General features: G+C 51.3%; 1 protein-coding gene across 2 annotated transcripts in view; it reads left to right on the top strand.

Moving 5' to 3' along the window:
• Nucleotides 1-3,426: 3,426 nt before the first annotated feature.
• Nucleotides 3,427-11,201, top strand: part of ANKRD11 (ankyrin repeat domain 11) — a 158,380-nt gene continuing 150,605 nt past the window's right edge. For both annotated transcript variants that reach the window (XM_040329617.1, XM_040329618.1), the window contains exon 1: nt 3,427-3,905. The gene's annotated coding sequence lies outside the window, so the exon portion shown is untranslated. The remainder of the gene's footprint in view (nt 3,906-11,201) is intronic.

Genomic DNA, 11,201 nt, shown 5'->3' with positions numbered 1-11,201 from the left:
TCCGGCACAAAGAAACAACCAGGGACTTTTTTTTTTTTTTTTAGAATCATACTTACCTGGCTCAGGGTTTGACAAATTTGCTTGGAATCTCGGAGCCAGCTAAAAAAGTTAGGAGCCAGAAAACGGGCCCCGTCCCGACAAGCTTGTGCGCAGAAGCGAACACATACGTGAGCAGCCCCCGCATATGTAAACGGTATTCAAACCACACATGTGAAGTATCGCCGCGATCGTTAGAGCGAGAGCAATAATTCTAGCCCTAGACCTCCTCTGTAACTCAATAAAAGGCAACCTGTAGAATTTTTTAAACGTTGCCTATGGAGTTTTTAAAGGGTAAAAGTTTGTCGGCATTCCACGAGCGGACGCAATTTTGAAGCGTGACACGTTGGGTATCAATTTTCTCGGCGTAACATTATCTTTCACAATATAAAAAAAAATTGGGATAACTTTACTGTTGTCTTATTTTTTAATTAAAAAAGTGTATTTTTTTCCCAAAAAAAGTGCGCTTGTAAGGCCGCTGTGCAAATACGGCGTGACAGAAAGTATTGCAACGATCGCCATTTTATTCTCTAGGGTGTTAGAATAAAAAATATATATAATGTTTGGGGGTTCTAATTAGAGGGAAGGAGATGGCAGTGAAAAAAATTACACATTACACACGCTGTTTTACTTGTAATGCCAACGGCCACTACCAGATGGCGCAGGTCACAGAAGGAAGCTTGGCACTTCACAAGGCCGCAAAGCCACGGCCTCAATTAATGGCCGTCGTGGGCCCGCGGCGATCGCGCGGCGGGGGGAGATGGGGGCGCACGGAGGCACACTGTGCCTCCGTGCGCCTCCACCTTCCCCTGCTGCGCGATCGCCCCGATCGGCGGGCCCGCGACGGCCGGTAATTGAGGGCGCGCGCAAAGCCGCGGCCTCAATTACCGGCGGGCGCCAGGTCACAATTTCTGCGACCTGGCGCCCGGATTTTGTTGAGCCCTGACCGCACCGCTCATTAGCTCATTATGAAATACTTACCTTGGAACGAGGTGTGGGGAACTTACCTGGTCCACACCAAGGGAGATGTCATCTTGCCTCGGCGTGTCTTTCGGGTATCGCCGCTCCAGCGCTGTGAGTGGCTGGAGCGGCGATGTCGTCACTCCCGCGCATGCGCGCGGGAGACTTCATTCCGGCAAGGTCCGGCGGCTGCCGGGCCTTTAGCCGAGGATCCCTGCTGCGCATGCGCCGCTGCAATCAGCGGCACACTGCAAGGGGAGTATCTCCGAAACCGTACAGGTTTAGGAGATATTCTTTATACCTACAGGTGAGTCTTATTATAGGCCTTATTATAGGCTCACCTGTAGGTAAAAGTGGTAGTAAAGACTTTACTACCACTTTAAGGGTGTGCTTTAAGTCCACCCCCCGAAAGGGGGAAGGACCTCTACTCTGATCCTCCGGGGGGCGCTAGGCTCCTGACAGGGACAAAGGTTTTCATTGGTCTACCTAGCCAGAAGGCCTGGCAGCAGTGGTGGCCCGTCCATAGAGGGTGCACGGGTGCCACCTCCCCTATCCATGCGCCCAACCCCCTAATCTACATATCAGTTAGCGCAAGACCATTCCAATAGGAGGGGCTGTTTTTCTGAAGCACCTGGTTAGAGCCAGAGGCTCTAATAGGCTTCAAAAAAGGGTGGGCTCAGAGCATTGCACTCCGATCCCACCAAGTTGTGTGACGGTAGTGAATGAATTTTCGCTGTTTTCTCCGCCAATCAAGAGGCAGGTTGTGAGACCTGTTTCCCGATTGGCCAAAGCGCCAGGCGATCCTATTGGATGCCTAGTGCTTTGACAGAAGAGGAGACACGCGGCGGAGTTAGCTTGAGGAGCGGATACCGGAGCCGACGCACTCCATCATGATAACTTTGATAAGTATATATAAGTATATATATGTATATAGGTCAGAAGTTTATATATACAGTATACAGGTGAGAGGGGGACAATCATGATTAATATATAGGTGTGTATATAGGTATATATGTATACAGGTGAGGGGGGGGACAATCATGAAGAATATATAGGTGTGTGTATAGGTATAAATATATATACAGGTGAGGGGGAAGGACAATCATTATGAGTAAATATAGAGGTGTATACAGAGGTGTATATATAGGTATATAGACAGTCTACAGGTGAGAGGAATGATAATCATTATGTGTATATATATATAGGTGTATATAGAGGTGTGTATATAGGTATATAGACAGTATACAGGTGAGGGTAATCATTATGAGTATATATATATATAGGTGTATACAGAGGTGTATATATAGGTGTATATAGGTTCATAGACAGTATACAGGTGCGGGGGAATGATAATCATTATGTGTATATATAGGTGTATACAGAGGTGTGTATATAAGTATATATAGACAGTATACAGGTGAGGGGGAAGGATAATCATTATGAGTATATACCCATGTATATATAGGTGTATATAGGTATATAGACAGTATACAGGTGAGGGGGGGGGGAATTATGATGAATATATAGGTGTATATAGGTGTGTGTATAGGTATAAATATATATATATATATATATATATATATATATATATATATATATATATATATATATACTGTATAGGTGTGTATATAAGTATATAGACAGTATACAGGTGAGGGGAAGGACAATCGTTATGTATATATATTATGTATATATATAGGTGTATAGGTGTATATAGAGGTGTATATAGGTATATAGACAGTATACAGGTGAGGGGGAATGATAATCAGTATGTATATATATATAGGTGTATACAGAGGTGTGTATATATATATATATATGTATATAGAGGTGTGTATATAGGTATATAGACAGTATACAGGTGAGGGGGGATGATAATCATGGTGAGTATATATATATATATATATATAGGTATACAGACAGTAGAATACAGGTGAGGGGAAGGGTAATCATTATGTGTATATATATATAGGTGTATATAGGTATATAGACAGTATACAGGTGAGGGGGAATGGTAATCAGGTCACGTGCTCCTTCCTGGGGATTATTTCCTTTTATTACAATGTATCTTTTCAGGGAGAGGAAGAGGCGGGGCCAGCACACTCTCTGTGTTTTCAAACAACCCCGCCGGCTCAGCCAATCAGGACGCCTCCTGTCAAAGATTGACAACTTTCGACCCGGCCACCCTATCCCCTCCCCCTGACGTCACGAGGAACACAACAACAGAGACTTGGAGGCAGGAGCTGAGCTAATAGGAAGCCGGTCCCCGCCCACTTCCTCGTGTCTCCACCCCCTCCCTCCGCTTCTGCATTTACTCTGCGTCACTCGGTGCGGCCAGCCAATCAGCTCCTCCGAGGCACACAGCAGCTTCTGAGCCGGCCAATCAGCGAGCCCGTCACGTCGCCACCTCCTCCGTCTCTCAGGGAGCGCGCCTCGAGGGAGTCAAAGGGCGCGTGGAAGCGGCTCGCGATGGAAGGAGCGTTGTGGGGGCGCGCACGGGAGCGGCCTGTGAGACGATAGAGCGAGAGAGAGGGAGAGACAAGCACCGGAGGAGTCCGCCCGCCTTCCCCTCCCCCCCTTCCCTCCGTACACGTAGCTCGGGCCTGACACCGGTCACCGCCCCGCCGCCTCCGCCTTCCTCCTCATCCTCCTCCCGGGATCCTGTGACCTCCTGTCACCGCTCCGCCGCCCCCTCCCCCCCTCCTCCACCTCATCGGGTCTCCCTCACCGGTCTCCGCCGGTTTCCGTTCCTTCGCCGGAGGAGGGGAGGAGGGGGAGGTAGGCCGCGGCTCCATGCGCCACTTCGCGGCCTTCCCTCCCTCCCCCTCCTCCTCCTCCACCGCCACCAACGGACTACTTCACCGACACTGACCCCCCGGAGACCTGGACACCCACCGGGACCGGACACGGTAAGAGGACACCGGGGGAGGGGGACTACAAGTCCCAGGATTGGAAGGTGGACTACAAGTCTCAGGATTGGAGGGAGGACTACATTTCTCAGGATTGGGGTAGATGAAGGGGGGACTACAAGGACCAGCAAGGTATGATGATATATAAGGTGGGGACTACATGTCCCAGGATTGGGATAGATGAAGGGTGAACTACAAGGACCAGCAATGGGGAGAGAACTACAAGTCACAGGCATGGGGGAGGGGGGGGACTACAAGTCTTAGGCATGGGGGAGAGAGGGGGGACTATAAGTCCCAGGATTGGGATAGATGAAGGGTGGACTACAAGGACCAGCAAGTTATGAGGAGGTGGGGACTACATGTCCCAGCATTGGTGGGAGGACTACATGTCCCAGGATTGGGGGGTAAAGGGGGAATACAAGGACCAGCAAGGTATGATGAGGGGGGACTACAAGTCCCAGTAATGGGGGGGGGAGGGAGGACTACTAGGGGAGGGGGACTACAAGAACCAGCAGGAGGGGGGCTACAAGGCATCACCCTGTTTTTCTTTCTCTTGTATCTTTATTGAAGTGTTGCAGAACGATGATGTTCGGGGGTCGCACTGCGATGTCTGGCGATGAGCTGCGTTTTGTAGACGGTTGCGTTTTACGCTGCGCATGTGTGGGGGAGGGGATCCGTTCTTCTCGATGTTCCGTATATTGAATGACGCAGCGCTTTGGTGAAGTGTAAAAGACTAGGTCACATCAAGAAGATAGATACCCAACATGTCAAACCTTCGTGTGCGGCGGGGAAAATGGCGACAAACTTCCGTGGCCGATCTTTTCTATAGGCGACTTTTGTGGTGTTGTTTCCTGTTGCGGAGGAGATCTGGCGCTAGAAATGTAACGTGTGTCGCAGTCGGTGTCATACATAGTCCCCCTCCCCCTGATGCATGCGTTTGGGGGTTAAACATTCGAGTGAACTTTTTTTTTTATTTTGTTTAACTTAAAAAAAAATATATATATATATATATATATATATATATATATATATATATATATATATATATTTTGCATAATTTTGTTTTCCTCTGTTGCATAGACATGGAGGCTCAACCTGTGGCCCTTGCAGAACTACAAGTCCCATCATCCCTCTGCCTTTGGGAGTCATGCCTGTAACTGCCAGCATCTTGCAATGCCTCCTGGGACTTGTAGTTCTGCTACAGCTGGAGAGCCGCAGGTTGCGCCCCCATGACATGGGCCCGATGTGGTGACTTGTTTTATTTTTGATGACAGGTTCTCTTTAAGGAGACCTCCAGGGTCTGAATCAGGCTGCAGCACAGCCGTGCGAATCCTTCCGTCTGACAGTCAGATTTACACACAAACTTCGGACATAAAGTCGCATGACAAGGCGCAGCAGCCCGTTGTTTTGCATGGCTGCAACTTGATTATGAAAAGATGGCGGCGCTACTTTGATGCGACTTTTGACATGACTTGGAGCCAGAGAGTGCGAAGTCGTGCTCTGTCATGCTGGAAATCCGTGCGACTTTGCAGTCGTACAATTGTGAATGGAGCCTTAAAGTGGAGTTTTCGGACCCCCCCCCCCCCCCTCTCGGTGTCACAGGGGGGAGGGGGGAGCAGACACTTGTGGAATACCGGTATTTGCTCCCACTTCCGAAAATAGGTTGCCGCGGTGACCTACGCCACTCCTGGCACTCTCCACTTTTAGTAAATCTCCCCCCTTTGCATTTGTTTTGAGAATGTGAAGAGCGAGTGTTCCCCGGTGTCCCCAAAGCAGCTGCTCATCACGGGGGCCCCGGAGGTCTGCGATAATCATATTTGGAATGTCTATGCGGCCAATTGCAGCTTCCGTTGGGATCGGTCAGGTATGACGCACAATACCATTGGTCCAAGCTACACTTAAGGTGGAACTTCTGTCATTTTTTTCATCTATTAGTGTTTGTAAACCCCCCCCCCCAAAAAAAAATGAAAACCTGCAAGACAAAGGCATAATGAGCTAGTATGACTAGCATACTAGCTCATTAAAAGTTACTCACCTGAGATTGAAGTCCCGCATTGGTCCTCGGTCACCTCCTCTGCCGCCGCCATGATACCTGGAGTGACTTCCGGGTATCGCCACACCGGCGCCGTGACTGGGCGAAGCGGCATTGATGTCACTCTCGCGCATGCGCGAGTTTCTGGCACGATCCACGCGCATGCAAGCGTTTCCGCCACTTTACCATTGAAGACCCGGTGCGCTTGCGCCGTAGACATCGGTGCCCAGTTTTCTGCAAATATCTCCTTAACCATGTAGGTTAAGGCCCCTTTCACACGAGGCAGTGGAGGTACGGTGGCAGTATAGCAGCGCTATACCGTCAGATTTACCGCGGGATTCGGCCACTAGCGGTACAGTATTAACCCCCGCTAGCGGCCAAAAAAGGGTTAATACCGCCCGCAATGTGTCTCTGTAGAGGCGCATTGTGGGCGGTATTACCGCCGTTTCCAATGGGAAGGAGCGGTGAAAGAGCAGTATACATGGCGCTCCTCTCACCGCTCCAAAGATGCTGCTCGCAGGAGATTTTTCTTCAGCATGGGTAAGTAGGACAGGTAGGTGTCCCTATTAAAAGTCAACAGCTACAGTGTTGGTAGCTGCTGACTTTTAAAAAAATTAAATAAATTTGCGCGTGGAATCCCACTTTAAGTCTTCTGCCATTGTTATAACTTCGCATAGTAAAACACTTTTTTTTTCTGCCAGTAAATCCCTCATGCTGCCCACTTCCTGTTTCCGTAGGCTGCCCACTTCCTGTTTCCGTAGGCTGCCCACTTCCTGTTTCCGTAGGCTGCCCACTTCCTGTTTCCGTAGGCTGCCCACTTCCTGTTTCCGTAGGCTGCCCACTTCCTGTTTCCGTAGGCTGGCCCACTTCCTGTTTCCGTAGGCTGCCCACTTCCTGTTTCCGTAGGCTGCCCACTTCCTGTTTCCGTAGGCTGCCCACTTCCTGTTTCCGTAGGCTGCCCACTTCCTGTTTCCGTAGGCTGCCCACTTCCTGTTTCCGTAGGCTGCCCACTTCCTGTTTCCGTAGGCTGCCCACTTCCTGTTTCCGTAGGCTGCCCACTTCCTGTTTCCGTAGGCTGCCCACTTCCTGTTTCCGTAGGCTGCCCACTTCCTGTTTCCGTAGGCTGCCCACTTCCTGTTTCCGTAGGCTGCCCACTTCCTGTTTCCGTAGGCTGCCCACTTCCTGTTTCCGTAGGCTGCCCACTTCCTGTTTCCGTAGGCTGCCCACTTCCTGTTTCCGTAGGCTGCCCACTTCCTGTTTCCGTAGGCTGCCCACTTCCTGTTTCCGTAGGCTGCCCACTTCCTGTTTCCGTAGGCTGCCCACTTCCTGTTTCCGTAGGCTGCCCACTTCCTGTTTCCGTAGGCTGCCCACTTCCTGTTTCCGTAGGCTGCCCACTTCCTGTTTCCGTAGGCTGCCCACTTCCTGTTTCCGGTCTGGTCATTGGCCTAGGCGTATGACATCATGCACAGCACTCTGAGTTTTGCCAGGAAGGGGGGGGGGAGAGTCATAAGAGGGCCAATGAGAGCTGGAGGCGTGCCTCTGTGTATGTAAATCCAGGAAGTGAACAGGCTTCAGCTGCCCACAGTTGTAATGGCTGCAGCCAGACTCGGTGGAGGGAGATTTCTGAAGCCTATTTGGCAAGTACAGGATCACAGTATATATAAAATGTTATGCAAAGTGGTTGGAGGGAAGCTTCAGAATGGAAAAGACATTTTTATTATTGTGAGCGGACTGCAGTTCCCGGGAAGTGGGGTATAAAGGCCTGTGTGAGAAGCCTTGGGTGGAAGTGGATTGTCAGAGCGCGAGGGGCTGAGTGACGGCTCCTGTCTCAGGTTGTCGGTTTGCACGCTGTGCTTCGGGGTTTCCTTGGAGTTGAGAAGCGGATTGTGTGCAGCGGATCCGCCTCTATACTGGAGGGGGACGTGCAGGCCGGCAATGACACACAATTGGTAACTGTCAACAAACTGTTATTTATTTTTTCTTGGCAGTGCCGAGTTCTGTGTGATGAAAATTCTTCTTCTGAAGGTTATTGCAGAGCGCACCTTGCGCACAATCCGCCGCGTTTCCTAATGGAAGCCAAATAGGTGAATATTGACACTCAAGGCATCTTTTACTTTCCTACATGATGCAGTAACCGGGCCCAGTTGAGTGTTCTGGGGGGGGCCCAGTTGAGTGTTCTGGGGGGGGGGCCCAGTTGAGTGTTCTGGGGGGGGCCCAGTTTGAGTGTTCTGGGGGGGGGCCCAGTTGAGTGTTCTGGGGGGGGCCCAGTTGAGTGTTCTGGGGGGGGGCCCAGTTGAGTGTTCTGGGGGGGGCCCAGTTGAGTGTTCTTGGGGGGGGCCCAGTTGAGTGTTCTGGGGGGGGGCCCAGTTGAGTGTTCTGGGGGGGGGCCCAGTTGAGTGTTCTGGGGGGGGCCCAGTTGAGTGTTCTGGGGGGGGGGCCCAGTTGAGTGTTCTGGGGGGGGGCCCAGTTGAGTGTTCTGGGGGGGGGGCCCAGTTGAGTGTTCTGGGGGGGGCCCAGTTGAGTGTTCTGGGGGGGGGCCCAGTTGAGTGTTCTGGGGGGGGCCCAGTTGAGTGTTCTGGGGGGGGGCCCAGTTGAGTGTTCTGGGGGGGGCCCAGTTGAGTGTTCTGGGGGGGGGGGCCCAGTTGAGTGTTTTGGGGGGGGGGGGGGCCCAGTTGAGTGTTCTTGGGGGGGGGGGGGGGGCCCAGTTGAGTGTTCTTGGGGGGGGGGGAGGGCCCCCAGTTGAGTGTTCTTGGGGGGGGAGGGCCCCCAGTTGAGTGTTCTTGGGGGGGGGAGGGCCCCCAGTTGAGTGTTCTTGGGGGGGGGGCCAGTTGAGTGTTCTTGGGGGGGGGGGCCCAGTTGAGTGTTCTTGGGGGGGGGGCCCAGTTGAGTGTTCTTGGGGGGGGCCCAGTTGAGTGTTCTTGGGGGGGGGGGGGGCCCAGTTGAGTGTTCTTGGGGGGGGGGGGGGGGGGCCCAGTTGAGTGTTCTTGGGGGGGGGGGGGGCCCAGTTGAGTGTTCTTGGGGGGGGGGGCCCATTTGAGTGTTCTTGGGGGGGGGGTGGGGGCCCAGTTGAGTGTTCTTGGGGGGGGGGGGGGGCAGTTGAGTGTTCTGGGGGGGGGGCAGTTGAGTGTTCTGATCCTGACCTGGTATTGGTATGCTGATCAGCAAGCACCTTCCTCTATAGAGAATATAGATGGAAAGAATACCGCGCTAGATGTGAACTACTAACTAAGCAGCAACTAAAAGTGATAATCCGCACCAAATAACAATAGAATGTCGCTGCGCTGTGTGACATACAAATAGGGGAATAAATGTGAAAAATAATATTGCATCAAAATAGATAATTCTATCCAATGATAAGTGAATGAGCCAGTAATGTTGTGAATTAACAAAGGATGAGCAATAAAGTCCAATGTAACACAAACACCAGGAAACTATTTGAGTGATTCATATGAAGAAAAGTCACCAGCAGAAAAGTGAACGCACTGTAAGAAATGCGCTCTTACCGCAGTGCAAGCAAGAGTTGCTTGCGGCTGTAAACCCCGGCCCGGGCATTTAAGCATAGAATGCAGAACTGACAGTTGTCACTGGGGGATCACTGGGGGATCACTGGGGGATCACTGGGGGATCACTGGGGGATCACTGGGGATCACTGGGGGATCACTGGTTCCTCAAACAGCTTCAGATGCCATCCAAGGAAAGTACCGGAAATAAAAAGCCTCGCCATAGTGAAATTCCGTATGAATGGATTTGGTTTAATGTGGAATGTAGAAACGTAGGTGTATGAACTGCGTATAAAATGAAGGCCGGCTATGCGAACGCCCGTCCGCTCGGACTAGCACACAATGACGTCAGTACGTCGCCTCCTCCCTTGGGAGACGTGCTGACATCATCGCGTGCTAATCAGAATGGACGGGCGTTCGCATAGCCGGCTTCCACTCTATAGCGAATAACCCGTCGGCTTTTTTGTGTTCGGGCAATTCAAGAATAAGTTCATCTTTTTGCAAATTTATAAAAGCCTTTTTTTTTTTCTTGCCGGTAAAACTCATTTGCATTTACTATTTTTATTTTTGGGGTCCAGTTTAGGGAAGCATTGCACTCGTGATCGGCAGAACGCGGACACCATGCAGGGCTCCTGCGGATTGTTGTGGTCCGCAGGGAGAAGACAGTTGTTGCTAGCAGCTATAGTAGCATCCTTTGTGTGTGATGAGATGTCAGTATTACATTGTATATCCCTGTATGTTGAAATTGATGCCTCTCCCCCGCTGAGACCACCGCCTGTGGAAGGGAATTCCACATCCTTGTCGCTCTTACAGTAAAGAACCCTTTACATAGTTGAAGGTTAAACCTCTTTTTTCTTATTTTAATGAGTGGCCACGTGTTTTATTAAAACTCCCTTCCACAAAAAAAAAAATGTTTTATCCTTTTTGTGGAGGTTTTCGTTTTTTCTTCTGAAATGCTTCTGAAATGCGTGTTCGGTATCGTCGCTTTGAGTATAGGAAGACTCCTCCCAGTGTGAACGGTGCGCTCGGATATTTGTCTTTCTGGATGAAGACCTTCTCTGCAGTCTCTCGGCTTCGGACTAAACCATCGTATGACCTCTGAGCACACAGAAGGAAAATGTTTTTGTTGCCAGTAAAAGATGACTCGGCAATTTCACTTGTTGTCACAGTTCCCGTCATTGGTTTCCTGGTTTGGTTTTGGTGTGCAGCTTTGTATGACTATTGTAGAGCTGCACGATCCTGGGGGGAATGAGAATCGTACTTCTTCTGCATAAAATAAAGATCACGATTCTCAACTTTTTTTTTTATTTAAAGCGGTAGTAAACCGCGTTGTCGCCGTTGCCCGCGTTGTCGCCGTTGCCCGCGTTGTCGCCGTTGCCCGCGTTGTCGCCGTTGCCCGCGTTGTCGCCGTTGCCCGCGTTGTCGCCGTTGCCCGCGTTGTCGCCGTTGCCCCCGTTGTCGCCGTTGCCCGCGTTGTCGCCGTTGCCCGCGTTGTCGCCGTTGCCCGCGTTGTCGCCGTTGCCCGCGTTGTCGCCAATCCCCCGCGTTGTCACCCCTATCCATATATGTATACTCTCGCTCAGGCCCCCAGGTAGTACAATGGTTCTCTCTCTCTCTCTCTCTCTCTCTCTCTCAGGCTCCGGGTTACACGGAACCCCTCCGCCGGCCCTCACCTTGGTGCCCCCCCCATCTTCTGCCTCCTCCAGCGGTAAAGCTCCGGCCGGGCTCCCCCAGCACCTGCCCTCATCTCCCCGGCTCCGGTCA

The sequence above is a fragment of the Rana temporaria genome, chromosome 11, assembly GCF_905171775.1.
Source record: "Rana temporaria chromosome 11, aRanTem1.1, whole genome shotgun sequence".
NCBI classification, from domain to species: domain Eukaryota; kingdom Metazoa; phylum Chordata; class Amphibia; order Anura; family Ranidae; genus Rana; species Rana temporaria.
Note: the sequence above shows the minus strand (reverse complement) of the source record. Positions and strands in the feature narration are given on the sequence as shown.